Consider the following 7553-nt stretch of genomic DNA (forward strand, 5'->3'; position numbering starts at 1 on the left):
CACAGGGGCCAGGCTTTTGATTACCTGAAATTGGAGTTACAGATGGTTTGGGATCTGCCCAGTATGGGTGCTGGGAACCAAATAGAGGCTTAAGGAACAATTTATTTAACACAGTATTGAGAAATCTTTGCACAAACACACAAAGGAACAAAATCAGAAATTTACATAGTAAACACAAAAGTCATCTCAAAACAGACTAAGGTCTTAGATGTAATCTTTAAAATATCTAAAGAAAATAAGAAAAATCTGTATGTGTACATTTTAAGGGGAAAAACATGTTTAATTTAGATTTCTTGATATTAGACTTAACTCTTGGCTCAGACATCAAAGCACAGAACACAAAAGCAAANGTGAATAAATTTTTAAATTTTTGTACACAAGAAGGGAAAATGAACGTGAAAAGACCGTTTTTGGAGAAGGATGCATGCAATCCATACTTAACAAAATGGACTGATGTTGAAATTAGACAGGGAGCACATTAAACTCAATTTTAAATGTACAACTGTGCCTTTCATAGGTAAAAATCTGAGCACATATTTCTTCAAAGAATAAATTCAAATGGCCAGTGGGCCTATGAAATGATGCTAATGTCACTAGGCAGCAGGGAAGTACAAGTTCAAATAGGGAATGGGCTATCTTCTGGCATCTACCTCTCATTATAAAGCCAATGACTGTTGGTGAGATGTGGAAAGACACAATCTCTGTACCACTGTTAGGAGTACAAATTAGCTATGGAGGATAATTCCAATAGCTCAAAGATATGACCACCTTACATTTCAAGTGTAAGATGCCCAATTATTTAACTAATAGTATTGAAAATAAAATAAATAATGATATCTGAATTTCTCTGTTCATTCTTCCAATATTCAAGATGTTGAGCAAGCAAGATTGTCTAGAAGGTAAATGTCCTTCCATTAAAGCCTAAGAGCTACGTTCTATCCCCAAGACCTATATACAGGAGATTACTGACTCCTCTAAGTTATCCTCTGACCTCCATATATCTACTNGGGCTCATTCATACCNACACACAAACACATACAAAGTTGAACAGTGACATGTAAACACATGTCTACTGGCTGATAAATCTTAACATATGTAATTGAATAAAAATATATAGGAAAAAATTCCTGCCCTCTATATGAATATGGACAGATCGGAAGGACATTTTGCTAAGAAGAATAAACCAGACACANCAAGGCATTACATATTAGCTCTAAACCATCAAGTTCACAGGAACAGCAACTAGAAAGGGCAGCAGCCAGGGCTGTAAGGAGGTTCAGAATGGATAAAGTTTTGTCTGTATTTGAGGAATAAGTCCTGGAAATCTAACATGAGCTTAGTGACATCAGATGTAAACTCTGTGTCATAATTTTTAAGTCAGGTAAAGTAATAGATTTCAATTTCAATCTTCCTCATTCTCTCTCAATAACAAAGGGCGAAAGCCAGAGTACCTAGCTGGGATAGGGTAGTCATATCACACTGTGAATCTGAAGAACATCATTTGTACTGAGATACTGTTCTGTCTGGAGCCCATTGAAGCAATCCAGAGGTATACGTACTCTGTATTATACCCTGTGATCAAGATGAATGTTGATTATACTCNTGAAAATAAACATAAAATAAACAGGCGATTCAGAGCAATAACTCATAAGAGTTTCATGTACTGTGGCTTCAATATTGTAGAAAAGTAGCTTTAAAAATGGCCCATCTCCTTTTCAAGTCTTATTTCAGCTCCATTGGCCTTTTTTGTCTATCTTCTTCACCACACTCTTGTCTACTAAGCTTGTAGAAACATGAATCCATTTTAACGAATGAAATGTGACTGGCAGTCAATTGTTCTATATTGTAATTCTGTTTTGTTTTGTTTTGTTTTGTTTTGCTAATGTGTACATTAAATTATTACAGTGGACATATACAAATATTATCTTCCTATAATGACTCTGGAAAAATGTCTGAGTACGTGTGAAAGAGAAAGAGAGTCAGAGAGTAGGGGGTCAGGGCAAAGAAATTTCAGTAAGCCTAATGCAACCCTAATCTTAGGCCAAACAGACATTTCTTCAAACAGCCAGTCCATTTTGATATGAAATGGAATATTAAACACACACCGTCTATAAAGAAAAATTCCATCCACAGTAGTTCAATATATAATGTATTTAAAATATTTAAAAGACTTAATAAAGAGTATTTAAAGACTAGAAAGCAGAGAAAAGTTGGGGAAACAAATGTGTCAGGAACTGCCCAAGGGTCAAGGGGGCAGGAGTGATAGGAGTCAGTTATTAAGCTCTTAGAGAAAAACTAAAGCTATTGTTCACAACTGAAATTACTATGAAAACATTACAATATGTATAAGAAATTATTATAAATTGCAGTTGGTCAAAGACATCTCCCAGTTTCATAGAAGAAAGAAACCTTTACATAAAGGGCCCCTATTGTTAAGAGTGTGTCTTAAAGAATGGAGCAGCCACTGAGGAAACACTAAGAAGACCCATGTGAGCTCGTGTCTGTGGACGCCACTGCAGAAACATAAAAGAACAGAGCAGGTACAAGACCCAGCATTACCTCAGCCACAGCTGTGGCAAAGTGCGAAGCAATAGTGCATCTGGAGATAAGGCAAAGAAGTTGCTCAGCACCCTGAACCTTCTACCCTAGAACAGTTCCTAAGAGACTCTGGAAGGAGGGAACAGATGTCTCTTTGGAGCAACAATATATACCAGCCACTGGAGTTGCTTACATGACATATCAGGTGCTCCAGTCAATAGCTAGCTAGATACACACACACACACACACACACACACACACAGAGAGAGAGAGAGAGAGAGAGAGAGAGAGAGAGAGAGAGAGAGAGAGAGAGAAGCAGCATTAAGAAAAGTTTTTTTTACCAACATTCAATTCCTGTTCTTGATGAAAATCCTTCACTAAAATTAGAACTTCATGCCCAGTCTACAAAAAGCCATCTCAGCAGAAATAAACTGATTGTAGACAGTAGTATTACTAATGCAGAAATGAACGCATGCTGTGTCTTAGGGTAAGGGAAGCAAACAGTGAAATGAGTTAGGAAACCAACAAAATAGGAAAACATGTGCAGAAGGAAAATAATACATTCATCTTTATTTGCATGGCAAACTCCAGAAAGAAAACTGCAAAGCAAATATATAAACCATACCAGGACACAGAATTCAAGTCAATGTATTAAGTTTCTATTCTATTGCTTTTTACTAGCTGTGGAAAAATAGAAATGAAATAGAAATAAAACTGTCGTCATTGAAATGGATGAATGTTGAAGGATTAATTTAACAAAAAAGTGAACAGTTCCATGCTAAAATTATATGAACATAAGATAAGTGAGAGAAATTAATAAACAGAAACATATACTGTACTTAGAAATCAAAAGTCAATTGCATGAGAACCTCTTTTCCATACTATTTTACTTAGACATTCTCTGAAATCTTGATTTAAAATTGTTTTAATTAAAACAAGAAAGTGATTAGAGAGAAAATTTTGAAATGTGCATTGAAAATACAAGATTAAGAGTTGGGCAAGACAATGTGAAAATTAAAAATAACAGATAATCCAGTGAGATGGCTCACCAGATAGAGTTGCTTACCTTGAAGCCTGATGGCCTGAGATTGATTCCTAGACTCCCCTAGCCCCATCATAGAAGGAGAGAAGTGACTCTCAAAAGTCCTCCTCTGANCTCCAAAGACAGCCCATTTTATACACCACACACTCATTAGATAACTTCCTTAAGAATAAAATGAGAAGTCTCACACTATCAGGCTATAAGCATTGCCATGTACCACAAATATTCAAGGCTTTGTGATAACTGGGGAAAGAGTGTTTATTCATCATGTACCCAAATAGAAAGAGATCCACAAATATGCAGTCAGGTGGTCTTCATTAAAGCTACAAGCATATTAGGCAAAGAAAGAGCAATCTTCAAAAGGACCAACAGTAAAATGGCAGGGCAGCCATATGGAAGTGCCATCCAGCTGAGCATTCAAACCATGTGATTCAAATGACTTCCAATTTCAAGTCTGTTAAAAATGAGCAAAAGTGGCACCCTGAAAGAAAATACTTGAAAAGATTGGTATAGAGCTGTGTGGCCATTGTATATATTCATAATTTAGAACTAAAAGAGAAAACATCCCAGGAAAATCAAGGCAGCACATTTATACAGGCAGCTGATCAGAGGGGGAAGACTGAGCACAATGATGCCCAGAGGAATCAGGAAACACAAACTGAAAACAGGGCTACTTACCAAAACACGGCCACCACAGTCCTAACACTGTGATGGTTAGAAAGCTGCTATGTGAGTTTACAGGAGCTGGTGTGTATGCTGAATGGTATAGCCACTTGGGAAAAAAATTGAAATTTCTTATAAAGTTAAAAATACATTTACTTTATGATCCAAAAGATGATGGATGCTCATAAGACACAAAATGTTCTAAAGAGAGGTGAAACTTTCCATCCTGTGAGGAGGCTCATTAAAACTCAATAAGTTAAACACAAAAATATCAGGAATATCCTGAAGCTGGCCAGATTCACTAGGCTACTCCTTTTCCAAAAAAAGCATCAGTGACTGATTTCCTGTCTGAGTACCCCATACCACTGTAAGCAACCCTTCACACACCCTCCTGTTAGGGAAACAAATGAACTTCATTGGCTCTTCAATTTTGACTCTGATGGTAGCCTTACTTTATTCTGTCATCAACTCCCTATCTGGACAGAGTGGACAGTTGGTCACATCTCCCCTGGAACAATGCCACACAACACCTAACAGTGTGAGGAGCGGGTGTGGCAGCAGTCCCAACATGGTGCCGGGACTGCAGCTAAGTCTTATGACTTGCACCTGACTTCCTCATACACCTGAAAATAAGCCATAACCATCGTGAGAGCTGCGCAGGTGTACCATGATGCTGGCNGTGTAAACAAGTCCATATTTGGTGGAGACATGCCCCTGCCGCCCTGATTGGCTGAAGCTGCGTGCCTAGTGAGGTGACATGGCCTGCTGTGAGTGGATGGGGGCTGAGAGTATATAAGCAGACCTCCCGGGGTTCCCAGGGTTCCCGTAGCAGCATTGAGGCGTTCCTGCAATAAAGGCTGTTGAGAAGAATCAGACCGTGTTGTGTCTTCCTTGCCGAGGTGGGTGCAACATAACAGTCTCACTGATACATTCATAAACTTAGAAAACATGAGCAAACATGTCCACAAGTAGTGAATTGTAGTAAAACCTGCATTTGTAATTATGAAAAAAAAAAGATGCAGTACAGTAATACAACTCCCCTATAGTGAGTGGTTAAGTGGTATGTTCAACAGCTCAGGAAGATTAATATTCTACAACAAATACATTACCACCTGAGTCAAGCTAAAAAGCAATAAGTTAAATGAAGAAAGCCACTCATGTAGACATGTAATTTATTTCATGACACTCTTGACTATGTCAAATCATAGGGACAGAACATAGGTCAGTGGGTGTTGTGGGCTTCCTGTGGGAAGTGATGATTTATTTCTGCAGAGTGACAATAATTTTGGCAATGACTGAAAATTAGCTCACTTTTGTGGGTTGTTTGTTTTTTGTTTGTTTGTTTGTTTTGAGGCCAGGTTTCTCTGTGCAGGCTTGCCTCTCCTGGAATTCTCTCTGTAGACCAGGCTGACCTCCAAGCAGAGCCACCTGCCTCTGTCTACCAAGTACTGGAATTAGAGGCGTGTACTTCCACCACCTTGCAGTTTACCGTAGTTTTAATGATGATTATATGGTTATATATATTTACAAAGAACTGTGTGCCTAAAAAAAAATGACTTTATTTGATTTGATGTTTCACCTAAGACTTATCAGATACATCGGACTTCAGGGCAAATGCTCAGCAGGGAAATAATTACTTAGCCAATTTAACATGCTGCACAGCTTTATCAAAGTCACTGCAGTTTTTTTTTTCCCAAATGCTCTGGCCACATCAGGTAATGAGAGTAAGTATACATTAACAGATAAACATCCAACCCAGACCAAATTAGTTGTCAGAAAATGCCTTGCAGATTAATAACAAAGGTTAATGCACATTCATTCCACAATTGTCTATNGTAAGATTTTACAAACTATAAAGCATTTACCATCATCAACCTTGCTGCTTCCCAATGTGATCATAACAGAAATAAACTCCCAGCTCTAAGGAATGCGGAGAAAGGCTTGAGGCTGGGTGGGGTTCTGACTAATTTAGATTAACTAGTCTACTGAACATTACAATGGAAAATGAAACAGAAGAGAGACATAAAGTTAAATTAAAATTATAAAATTGGAGGCATTAACAAGAAATCGGGAGTGTTCTGTATCTGATGTGTGTTTAGGCTTTAGTAACTGCCTCTGTTTCACAGACATGCAAGTGTATGAGGAAACGGTGTTAAGTTTAATCAACTACTCATACTATCCTGTTATTTTGATTTTTTTTTTGGCATAGAATTCTTCCTGAGTTCCAACTTAGGCTCTTTGACTATTGCATACACCATTTTTGAACATATGCAGAAGACTGTCAATATGGAGTTGAAACTAGGGGCTCTATTATCAATCAAGCATAAGGTAAAGGGTTTATTTAAAACAAGACTTTTTAGTAGACAAAAGTCTGTGCCTTTCTTGAGTGGGTCAGATTGACTAATGACACAGAGTTGATGATAGCAGTGACCAGAGCTAGATAGGAGTGATGTCAACACCAAGCCTCTGATGCTGGGGAGGAAATTCTGTCTCTGGCAGTCACCATCAGACTGTGTTTCACAAAAATCATCCAGAGGCTCATTTTACCTCCAGGATCAGGCNTAAGGTCAATGTTGCTGGAATAAAGCATACTAGAATGCAGAAGGAATACCTAAAGTCTATGAAGAAAGAAGTTATAAAATGCAGACATGAGAGTTCACACAGACACATCTAATACATGTATGAATATGACTGCATGTTTGCATCATTATCTTCTAGACCTGAAGTTAGAGCTTTGTATATTAAAGAGCAATCATTACTGGCATTATGTCTTAGATTAGGAACTAGAAAAGCTATCCATATAGTAGTCCTTATTCTAATTTTGAAGACTATCCATGAGTTATTATTTAGTCTTTTAAAAAATATAAGAAGAACCAGATAGAGAGAAGGAAGAACACTTGATACACTCNCAGAGAATTTGGGGTTGGTTTACAGCATCTACNCAACTTTGCTCACTACCATCTGTAACTACAGTCCCATGACATCTGGCACCCTCTTCTGCTTTAAGTGTGCACCTTTGTGAATGTGTTACAGATACATCTATTCATACAAACACATATACACAAGGAATGGAGGGAGGGGAGGAGGGAGGGAGGGAGGGAGAAAAGGAGGGAGAGAAGTTCTGTTACATGTGGTAATATACATAAATCTTAAGGACACCATACTGCGTGATATAATCCGTCATAGGAAAGCTGTGGTTGCATGGATTTTTTTCTTTTATATTTATTTTTATTAGATATTTTCTTTATTTATATTTCAAATGTTATCTTCTTTCCTAGTTTCCCCTCTGAAAATCCCCTCCCCCCTCCCC

The sequence above is a fragment of the Mus caroli genome, chromosome 8 (assembly GCF_900094665.2).
Source record: "Mus caroli chromosome 8, CAROLI_EIJ_v1.1, whole genome shotgun sequence".
Classification (NCBI taxonomy): Eukaryota; Metazoa; Chordata; class Mammalia; order Rodentia; family Muridae; genus Mus; species Mus caroli.